Source organism: Bidens hawaiensis, unplaced genomic scaffold, assembly GCF_021521415.1.
Source record: "Bidens hawaiensis isolate Kalapana, Puna unplaced genomic scaffold, B.hawaiensis_p1.1 tig00001685_1, whole genome shotgun sequence".
NCBI classification, from domain to species: Eukaryota; Viridiplantae; Streptophyta; class Magnoliopsida; order Asterales; family Asteraceae; genus Bidens; species Bidens hawaiensis.
Window position 1 is genome coordinate 3,802,650 of NW_027491095.1, and position 12,010 is coordinate 3,814,659.

Here is a 12,010-nt window from a genome sequence, read left to right on the forward strand (position 1 = left end):
ACGATCTTGGCTGTTGTACCTGGAAAGAGAAGTATTCTACTTGGAGACCAGCAATTTGTTTAAATTAAGATCCCGTGTTGAGTACGAATCCTCAATCAAATTTCTTGCTTTATTTGTTCTTAAAATTTCATTCCATAGAGTTGTAGTGCTCTTTGTTTCAAATAAAAATTGTAATTTACTGCTTTATTTCATTTTTGTATTTTTATTTTATTCTATGAACGGTCAGCGGTCTCCTACAAAAGTGTACTGAAAACAAAAGTGATAATACGAGACAAACAAGGTTTTCGCATGGCTCGATATCGTAGGCCAATATCGGGAATTGAACTAAACAGGTGGCTGGGTATATTTTCATATGGCAAAAACCATTTTCATACACTAAACAGGTGGCTGGGGCTGAGAGACAGTGGCTTCGTACCGGGACAGGCGGTTTTGAGAGCGGAGTCTAGGAAGGTTGCTAAGCATGAGATATCGTGTTTGGAGAATCAACACGTGTTCATTCCATTTGCTTTCGACACTTTTGGATCCCTAGCTCCCGAGGCGGTTCGCTTCTTGCAGCGGGTGCAGAAGGTGGTCCACAGTGACTCGCAGAGCCCGAGGGACCAAGGATTTATATTTAGTAGAATAGGCTTTGCGATTCAAAAGGGGATAGTGGCGCAGCTTGTTGCTCGCTTACCCATTATCCAGATGTAGTTATGTTTGTGTTATATATAAAAGGATAAAAAAATACACTAAAACAGACACACAACTAACTTCAAGAAGTAAAAAACAAGACTTGACCAAACTTTGTACTATTGACAATTTACAAGCTTTCCCTTAGACAACAGACATGAATCAAAGGCTTGTACACTGTGCAGTAAAAGATACTACTTGGTTCCTTTGTGAGAATTTGTGGCACGCTTCATTGCACGGGATCTGCGAGATGTGCTGCTACTAGGTTGAGAGTTTTTTTGTTTGAAGGCAGACTTTAGCATAGCAAGTTCCTCTAACTAACGCCTTTTGTAAAAATCCTGGCATTCACTCTTGCATTTGTAAAAAGAAAAAAATAGTTAGTGCGGCTTCTTGTTGTCCAAAACAGAAAATTTGGCTAATATTGGAGAACGGGTCAAAATTGGTCAAACGGGTTGAAAGTCTCCCTAGGTACATGTTTAATGCATAGAAGATGCAATTTGATTATGATAATGTAGTTTTTTGTATTGATATATCAGACACTTATTATTTATTTAGAATTTTAATAGATTAAACGTACATACAGTTTTTTGGGTCAAGCGACAAGTTTAGAAGAATAGAAAGAAAATTACGCATCTTGAACACAAAAAGCAGGTAGAATTTTGGCGCACATATAAAAAAGTAGTTTATTATGTGCATACACGTTGCGTATCTTTAACATTCGTGACTAAAGAAAACATACCAAGGGGTTGAGCAAGTCCAAAATGATTTCCTGTGCAAGGTTGAGATGTGCATCCACTTCATTTGCAGGAGCTTCAGCCTCAATCAATACATGAAGTGGTTCATTCAGGTGCTCTCGTCCAGTTTTTCCCCTCAAACGCTCCTCCTAAACATAAAGTCAAACCAAAAATGAAAATATTACAAGATAAGTCAAATGGTCCAAACGCACCCTATATATCGTTTTACTTGGAAGAACTAAGATTATTTTTATAATGATATATAGTTCACTACCTATTTACATAAGTTTATATATGAACGCTAAAAAGTGCTAGAAGATCGGCCCAGCCGGTTTTGAGCTGAATTATTTTGACCGCTTACCAACTAGCCCGTTTTGTCACCTCTAATTCTTAAATAAGGAGTTGTACCTTGTTACGGTCTCTCATAGAACCCCTTCCTCTAATGAAGACACGGCATCCAGTTCCAGCTTCAATCCGCTTCAGATAATTGCCTCTTGGCCCTAAAAGCCTGCCAACAAAATTGAACTGACATCCAAGAAATAAATCGTCACGAGTTTGACTTAATGTAATAGTCTGCTAAACTTTTTCGAAATGTATAACTTACATCAGGGAAGGTATCAACAGGCACTTCCAAACGCAATAACTTCTTTGTAAGCAAGGAACATGAGCCAACTGCTATCGCATTCCCTTGATCAATTGGTGGCTGCCCGAATCCCTGCGATTAAATTGAAAAGTATTAAAAGAAGTTCTCATGGTTTGTTGTAGGTGTGGGTGTCTAGGTGGAAAATAAAACAAACTTCTAAGTATGGATTAAAGCTGATGATTCATTAATAATGATTATTAGCATATAAAGAAACAGATGTAACCAGCAGTCTTATAATTAATCAAAGCTTTTTACATGGAAACTTAATCATATTTTCCTTAAAGAACATTAGCATAAATATATTTACCAGATGCCGACGAGGATTGCCAGAATTCTCATCCACAGCACCTAAGTTTAAAGCAGCAAGTCTAGACATAATACTCAAGGAACTCAAGGTATTTGGGCTTTCCAATTGCCTTCCACCAGAACTGTACATATCTTGGTTGGATACAACCTCTGAAACCCTTGCTATCTCTGTCAATAAAATTAGTTATTAAAGAAAATTGTGAAAAAAATTCCTTAAAAAAAATATTATTGTGCCTGATGTAGTTTACCGATTTGGGTTACAAATTATTATTACCATTATTAAGCATGACTAATTCAACCTATTTACAACAACAACGATAACAATAATAATAATAGTAGTAATAATAATAATTATAAGAATATAATTATACTATTAATTATAATAATAATAATAATAATAATAATAATAATAATAATAATAATAATAATAATAATAATAAAAACTAAAGTACTGCATATAAATAACCTTTCAAATAAATGACTATATGACAAGTCTTTCAGAAGTTCTAAGATATATTGTCTTATACTCGTCTCCACTACCATGCCACTAGCGGATCCAAAAAAAATTTCGGCAGCCGAACCATATATCGGTTGATCTTTTATATGTATATATGTTACATATTAAAATAAAAAAAAAACTGAGAGTGCCGAACCCTATATAGTGCGGGTCCATCCATAGGATCCGCTAGCAGATAGTTATTGTTTAATGGCGGAATTAATGATAGCATACATGTTAAAAATTGTCATTATTATTGCACTCAACTACTCAATAAATTTATTCATCATTAATCATTTATTAAAAAAAGCACAATTATCTATCACTTGAAGATGATCATATTCATTTTCCATGAAATCACTTGCATGATCGGCCTTGAATTGCTAATTCTATTTACATGGCACAGCCTAATTTCAGCAAATACAGATGAGTTATATACGAAATTCATCAGTTTTGTCGTCACGGCACCATGTAAAACACTTCAAATCAATAGAAATTAAATGCTAATCGAAAAATATCAATCATACAAACTGTAATACAATACAATCAATATATGTTTATAAAAAAATACCTTGGCTCAGCAAGTTATTGCAAATTGGAAGACCATGAAGATAAAAAGCAAGTCTCTTATTTTCTTCAAGCAGATCTTCCAGGTATCGACTGTAAGCATATCGGATTACCAAAACGAACATATGTAAAATTTAAACGAAAATTAAATATCAAAGCTTTCAAGGAGTATTAAAGACCAAAAAATTCTATAAAGAAAATGATACCTTCCAACATCTGTGCTTGCCGAAACGTTTGACATAGAAATAGAAAGAGATAAATGAAAGAAGAAAACTGGAAGTGAGTTGGAAATGTATATGGCTTACTTCATTTTTAATTATATATATGGTTAAACAAGTGAAGTATTTACTAAACGTTTCCGGTATTCTATGGTGTATTCTACGGCTGAGGTATAACATCCTCAAAATCTTATAACACTTTTCTTATTTAATATTTCTGTTAATTTTGCAGAAGATAATAACTTCCTTTACATCATATATCAACATCGCAAATTCTATTAGGATTTGGTCTATTCTGGTATTGAAAAAAAAAAGAGAAATTCTATTACAATTCACAATATATAATTATGCAATTAATGTCCAAACAAGAATTAGGAAAGTAAATAAGAAAATTTAAATGGTGTATTGGTTTTTATTAATCTCAACTATTATCTTTCATTTTTTTGTTCATTGACGGTCCCAACCAACGAATTGCCGCTGATAGTCCCATATTTTAACGTATTTTTTTCCCAACAGTCCGCGATTAATAGAATCCCAACGCCGTTACTTGCAGATCGCCTGAAAAACATTTTTGGCCGGAAAAGTCACATTTTTTGCTGAAAAACTCCACTAGAACACCGCCACCACCAACTAACTCACCACCAACTGATTCCTACGATGGTTCTAGGTTCCGGCGACCTCAATAATTAGGGCTATTACTAGAAAAAGGTTCCTAATAGTCCGAACCAAGGTTATAAAGATGTTTGAGATGAAAATGTTTTTTTTTTTGAAAAAAATGTGAGTTTCTGGAAAAAAAATTTTGTCGACCTACAACTAACTGCGTTAGAATTCTATTAGTCATGGACCGTTGAGAATAAATATAATAAAAGGTAGGATCATTATCAGCCAATTCGTTAATTGAACTGACGGAGACCAAAAGATGATACTTAGAACTAATAAAAATCAATACACCTTTAGATAATAAAAAGTTATGAACTTTACAAACAACTAATGTGCCTAATAAATCTCACTTATAACATTGCTATTGTTAGGGTGGGGGGAGGGTTAGGATGTTGGGAGAAACATTCCTCTGTCAACCCGTTAATAAAAGATAAAATCCCCAAAATGGTCATTTTGACCAAAGGGATTCCAAGACTAGCTATTTGTTTTGAAAATCCCTAAAATGGCACCTTCAAAAACCGTCTGCCGGTCATTTTCATCGACCATCCGCCCTATTTGAAACCAGTGTTGTAAAAATCCCGATTAAGCGCCAATTAGTCACTAGTCCCCACTTCACTGATTAATTTTGGGCTAATCGGCCAATTAATCAGTCAATGGTCAAATCCTGCCAAAATCGGCAGTTTCCGACAAGATTCCAGCAAAAATCAACGGTTTTCAACAAGATTCTAGCCAATTTCTAGCCAAAATGTGTTTTATATGTAGAAAACTGAAAATTACATATAAAAATTTGTGCGCGAAACTTATATCTGTATCAGCGTATGTAGTCGTTTAATTTGATACCAGGATCTGTTGATCTAATATTATCAATAATGTTCTGTTTGCATCATCTCTTAATTGGTGTTCTTATCCCAATCATTCAAATCTTATATTATTGCCGTTCAATTTGTTTCACAACAAAAACCCTAAATCACTATCAGATATCCGCAGCCACTATCAACGGGTTTTAACAACCTTATTTCCATTTAGCATGTGTTCCATTTACAAAAATCTTTTTTCATACCGAATAAATTATTTCGTTGTTTTCATTATTTACTGATTACAAACATATACTAACCGGATGCACGCTGACGAGTTTTCCAGCCAGAATTCTCATCCACGCAGCAACTTCGGTCATGATGTTCAAGGGCCTCGAGGGATTTGGGTTTCCAACCATCACAACTAATAATATATTGGTTGGATGCAATCTAAGAAACCCACCTGAAATAATATTGTAGATCCACATTAGTAACAACTAACAATTAACATACGTTCTAACATTATACTGTATACCTGATTCCTTGTCAAAAGCGCTATGAACAATCAACATGTCATCCAACAATTAGAACACGCTCTTCAGTTCTCTGCATCATGAATCAGAGTTATCATTAATACTATAACAACTCAAAACAACATAAACAAAGATAGATGATGCCAAAAAATAAAATTATAGAATACTAACAATTGTGAACGCCCGGTTAGGCTACAGACAGTTGCTGGCAGGCAAGCATGGCGGTATTAAAGAATATTAACCCCTTGTTTTCTGATGATATGATATTGATATGAACGAAAAGAGAATTAGGGGTCGCTTTATATATATAGGCGCAGTCGGGAAGTAAAATTTTCTATGTTGGCCCCTTGTTTATTACTTTCTGGATATGTTTGGTAGAAAACTTTTAGGAGCCTTTAGGAGCTTAAGCTTCAAGCTTTTAAGAAAAAGCTCTTACTCAATTAAAAGCTTTGTTTGGTTCAAGAAGCTTGAAACTTTTAGGTTAGAAAAATAACTTAGAACTTCTACTAGTAGCGTTTAGAAAGAGCTACAAGCTTTTAGTATTATAATTTACTTAAATATCCTTCCAAAGTTTTTAGTTATGCCCATTTTAGTAATTCTATATATTTTATTAGTAGCTTCAGCTACTCTGTCAAACATCCAAATATATATAAAAAGCTACAGCTACCATCTTTCAGCCACCAACTAGCAGCTTCCAGCTATAGCTATCTAGCTAGTTTTGTCAAACATAACCTCTATCTATAACTCCGTTTTGTATGTTCATTTCTTGCCCATTCTTAATTCCATTTTCTTGTTTGTTTTAAACGTTTTTTTCATGTTTAACTTCTTATGTGTTTTTGACGAACAATATACGTAGTCGTATATATAACATCTCACTTTTTATGTAAGAAGTTTGTTTCAAACACCCATCCACATACATAAGGCGTGACAACCACACCCTTATCAATTTCTTAGATCCTTCATAAATATTATGATTTACTCAAGATTCGTGCTTTGATCTCCTCAGTGACGGCGAGTAAGGATTGTATTCTACAGTTGGAGCTTTTTGCTTTTGTGTAGATTTCTTCAACGTTAATTTGAAGTCACTTGTGAAACTACGAGGATACATAACGTATGTCTATTAAACTCATTTCCTATTCCCTAGCAATGAATAAATCATATACTTCTAAAAAGGAATAAGAAAACTATTATCTAGTCAGCATGAATGTAAATGCAAGTGGTGGTCATGAAGTTTTTCCATATATTTACTATTTGCTAAAGTAAAATATAGCATTTTGCTCGAAAGATGAAATGCGATGGTGATCACTTTATCAGCTTTATAAGTGTAACGATGATATATTTCAATGTCACTCTTTATTACTTAATTAAATGAATTGGTTGTTGGTTTGTTTGTAAATTTGCAGGATGACTTTCATTACGCTCGTCTCTCACGACCTGCAAACCCACATTGTCAAAAAAACATTACACTCGTTAATTTGTAAGCTCAAATTGAATTCTAATTACACTCAAACCAATTGCGCTTTAATCAAATTTCAATCACGCTTGTAATTGAAGTCATGCTCTAAAAGGAATTATGTTCAAATTAGTTTATTCAATTTAGTTTTTAAATCAAGGACGTTTTCTGGTACGTATTGTATTATTGTATGAATAAACATTATTTTATTGGATCTTTTACCTATATATTTATTTATTTATGGTTTTTAACTTAGAATATTACATACTGTTTGTTAGTTTACTCATTTATTACATCATATTGAGTTAAAAACATATTAGTTGTGTACAAATCAATAATGCACATAGTGTACTAAAATGAAAAAAAAAAAAAAGAAGAACAATCTAAATAGCTCGTTATTGGCGAACAAATGATCATGCCCTTTTGCACCCTTCACTCATGGGCACCCACTCAAGTGGGGAGCCTCTCCCCGATTACCATCTTACGCACATATGCCTCATGGGTTAGAGATAATCTCATATCATATCGATCATATTATATCATATTACATAACTAGGATATAGCCCATGTAATACACGGATGGTTAAAGAAATGTAAAAAAAAAGTTAAATTTAATAATATACATAATAATATACTTTATGGATTCATTAAATATAAATAATGATAAATAAAATTTTATAATTTATAAATATCTAAAAACCGCATTTAATACAACATTTAAAGTTATAATTCTATAAATAATAATAATATTTAATATTAATTAGCATTCTAGTTGACTATTATAGTTGAATGATACTGAATGAATAATTTTGTTTTAATAGTATATATGGATTGCACATTACCTTGTATTATGTAATATTACATCATATCATATCATTTGACATCATAGCATATCACTTCATATCATATAATATCAAATTTCATTATATTACATTACATCATATCACATGCATTAAGTATTACATCACATATATAACATGCATTAAATATTATATTGCATTACACCATATTAAATTTTATTATACTATATTACATCATAATATACCATATTACATCATTTCATATAATATCATTCTATCGTATATCACATTATATCAAATTACATTATATAACATTCATATTTTATCTCATTATATCAAAATACAAATTATGTTACATCATATCACATCACACTGAATTATATTGCATCACATCACATCTTTCATATCACATTGCATCATAGTATTCGCTCTTTCTCTAGGAATAAGAAAGCAAAATTTACAAGATAGTATCTAAGTAGCTAACTGTAACATCTCCAAAATATCGATCCAAATTTGACAACTTAGTATAATTGACGGATCAAAAATATTCTCAAGACAAGTAATGGAAGATTTTAAACAGGGCCGGCCCAAGGGCCGTGAGCCCGTGCTACCGCACAAGGCCCAAAATTATTAGGGCCCAAAATTTAAAGAATCCAGGATATTTAATAGATAAAATAGATACAAACAAAAATTAATTAAAAATGTCTTGTAGCTCAAATGGCATGCTCCATTGTTCTCATGATGGTGTTGGACTCAGGTTTAATACCCGGTAATTGCACTCTTTTTACCAATTTTTCAATAACTTGTATTGCATATTTTATTGGCTACAACATTATTTTCTTTTCTTTTTATTGCTTGGGCCAATTTCTTTTTTTGTATTAAGATCTTTTATCTTATATGTATATCTAATATATAGTTTTTTTAAAAGCAAAAGCTTATAACTAAAGGACAGGATTACAAATTTTGTCCTTTAAAAAAAGCCAAATTATGGTTCGTGTTCTTTTTTTAGTTTCTTTGCAGACGGTATTCTTTAAACATTTTTTTCCTACACGTTATGTCCTTTACACTAACTGGGTTAGAAAAACTCAGTTAAATACCCTCACGTGAGGCGCATGTGAGGGCATTTTTGTCTTTTCGTCTGTACCTGCAAATTGATAACATCTTCTCCTCATTTCTCTCTTCTTTCTCTCTCTAAGCCACCACCATCACCACAGCATCATCATACCACATACCACAACCACTTCCTTCTCTCTTCCTTCTCTCTATGTTCTACCACACTATCACCCTAGACAATAATAATTGTGAAAGATGTTACGTACCTGCATAATTTGAGGGGTGAATTGGGTTGAATGAAATTAGGGTGTGAAAGATTAGTGGGTTTGTGAGGTTTATGGGTTTTATGTAAGGGATATATAGAAAAAAGTTATAAAGATATGGTGGCCATGGTGATCTAACTGGTTAATTAATAATATGTTGCAGAGAGTACAAGATAATGAATATTAAACTTGTAGAAATACTTCTCTTAACCTCACCGTCATAAACCTCAACAATAATTAGAGTGACTCAGTTCACTTATACCCGTTCTTAATCCACCTAGCGCCGACCACTGTTCTTGTCTATTGATTATCGATTAAGCCGCGTTAAAGGTAATTAAAAGGCATGGTTCTGCTCGCCTGTATACATGTATCATTAACCCCAAGGTTAATTAAACAACAATCGGAATAATCGATTTTAATTATTTAGGTTTTATAATTAATTTGGGGAAAATGGGATTATGTATTTAAATATTTGTTTACGAGCCTTGGGTTCATATTGGTGTTGGTGTTTGAGGAGTGGTAGGTGATGGTGTGGTAGAACATAGAGAGAGAAGGAAGAAAGAAGGAAGTGGTTGTGGTATGTGGTATGATGATGGTGTGGTGATGGTGATTGTGGTGGCTTAGAGAAAGAAAGAAGAGAGAAAGGAGGAGAATGTGTTATCAATTTGCAGGTATAGACGAAAAGACAAAAATGCCCTCACATGCGTCTCGCGTGAGGGTATTTAACTGAGTTTTTCTAACCCAGTTAGCGTAAAGGACATAACGTGTAGGAAAAAAATATTTAAAGGATATCGCTTGCAAAGAAACTAAAAAAAGGACACGAACCATAATTTGGCTTTTTTTAAAGGACAAAATTTGTAATTCTGTCTAACTAAAGTTATAAAATTCCAATTTCGTGTGATTCAAAGAACAAAAAGTATTAGTTTTTTTGTCCAATAGACTAATCCGATCATTTTTTGGTTTCTCTTCAAAAATAATTTCAATATATAGGGGCCAATATTTTTTCCTTGCACAGGGCCCTTTAGGTGCCCCACATCCTTTAAGTGCCCTGCATCCTCAGAGACGGCATTGATTTTAAATAAGTAAATGGGAAAATTTGATAAGGAAATAAAACTATCCCATAAATCCATCCCACATGAAAAGATAGAAGAAAGTGGAAGCATTTCACATGGGTATAAATAAGAAAAATAAAATTCATCATAGAATAACCAAAATGCCAAACCAATAAAGTTCAATGACTGAAAATGAAAAATCTTAGCTTAGAGATGTTAGCGCTACTCTGAGTCTAAGATCGACAAATAGTAACCGACTTAAGGAGATCTTAGAGCTACGCGAAGATCACAAACAAGATCTTAGTGTCGCGCGAAGGAGCCAGATTTCTCTTATAAATAAGGGGGCTACGAGATTGAGCCTTTTCATCCCAATAACACCTCCATATTCACACACTTAGCCTATAAACTTGTGCCCAACTTTCACGGACAACCGATGACTCGCTTTCTCGAAGTACGTGCAAGAAACGAAGTTCCGAAGCCCTGCCAACGACTTGTCGCTCTTTTTTTTAATTATTATTAGCATTCCGAGTTCTCTTATTAAGGTAGAGATTATGTTTAAGTTATTATATTATTATATCATGACTTAGACCCTAGTCGGGGGTATAGCCTATTATAAATACAAAGATTATAGATAAATTAATGTTCCTTTATAATTAAGAATTAAGAAACATATAATTTTATAACATGAGTATATAGTTAAAATATTATTTCTTCAAAATTATGAAACATAAGTTGTTACATACAAAGGGTATAGTTAAAATGTTTCTTTACAATTAAGAAACGTAAAAGTTTTATATGAAAGGAGTATAGTCAAATAGTGTTTCTTCATGACTAAGAAACAAATGATTTTACATACAAGGATTATAGTTAGATTAACGTTTCTTCTTGAAGAAGAAGCATATTAAAGATGTTTCTTCATGAAGAAGAAACCCTAAACATGATTAGCAAATAAAGAGAAAGACTTCAGATCCAAATAATTTATTCAAACAAATGATCAATCAAGGTTTAAAGATATCAAAACGAGACTAAAGGTCTGTAACCGGATCAAGAGACGATCCGGATATTTATAAGCCTATTTTATTATATGTTAATCATCATTCATTCACAATGGTTTTCAAACGAGATCACCACATCATTCAGAATAGATAATCACATGTGAATACGTTAAACCTTTACAAATAGTCTAAACGTATTTATACTCTATAAGATGAATGGGTTATTTATCTTAAAGAGTCAGTCAAACGTTTACATGAGATTACGTGATCTCTAAAACGTTATAATACAAGATAGAAAATAAAAGCAACTCAGACCGATTACATATGTGTCTGGATCCATACATAACTGTTTAGCCTAAACAGTCAAAGGCTACGTGGCCGCGGGCTAACAGTCATAATTAGTTCTCCACTAGGGGCTACGTGGCGTGGGGAACACTTTTGTGTGTGTAGAGCAGTGGTACAAATCCATGAATGAAATACTTTCTGCTGAGTTTGTACAGAAAACTATATTTGTATTGTAACGGTAATTTAAATATTTTTAGAGTCAACGATTCACCATCATATCGCCGGTGTATTTTTACTACATTTCAGAGAAACATATTAGCACATGTAGCAAGGAGTTATAACCACTCATGGATTTAGATGCTCGCAAGGTAGAAACATGATTTATAAATCAAACACTCGGGTATTTATTATCTGATAATCTTCCAAATAAATTAATATTTTATGATAACCAAAGTCTTCCGCTAAAAAATAACCTGCAACTCTAATATA

General features: G+C 32.9%; 1 pseudogene; it reads right to left on the reverse strand.

The window, feature by feature from the left end:
• Nucleotides 1-271: 271 nt before the first annotated feature.
• LOC143592475 (KH domain-containing protein SPIN1-like) lies at nt 272-3,656 on the reverse strand (annotated as a pseudogene).
• Nucleotides 3,657-12,010: the final 8,354 nt, after the last annotated feature.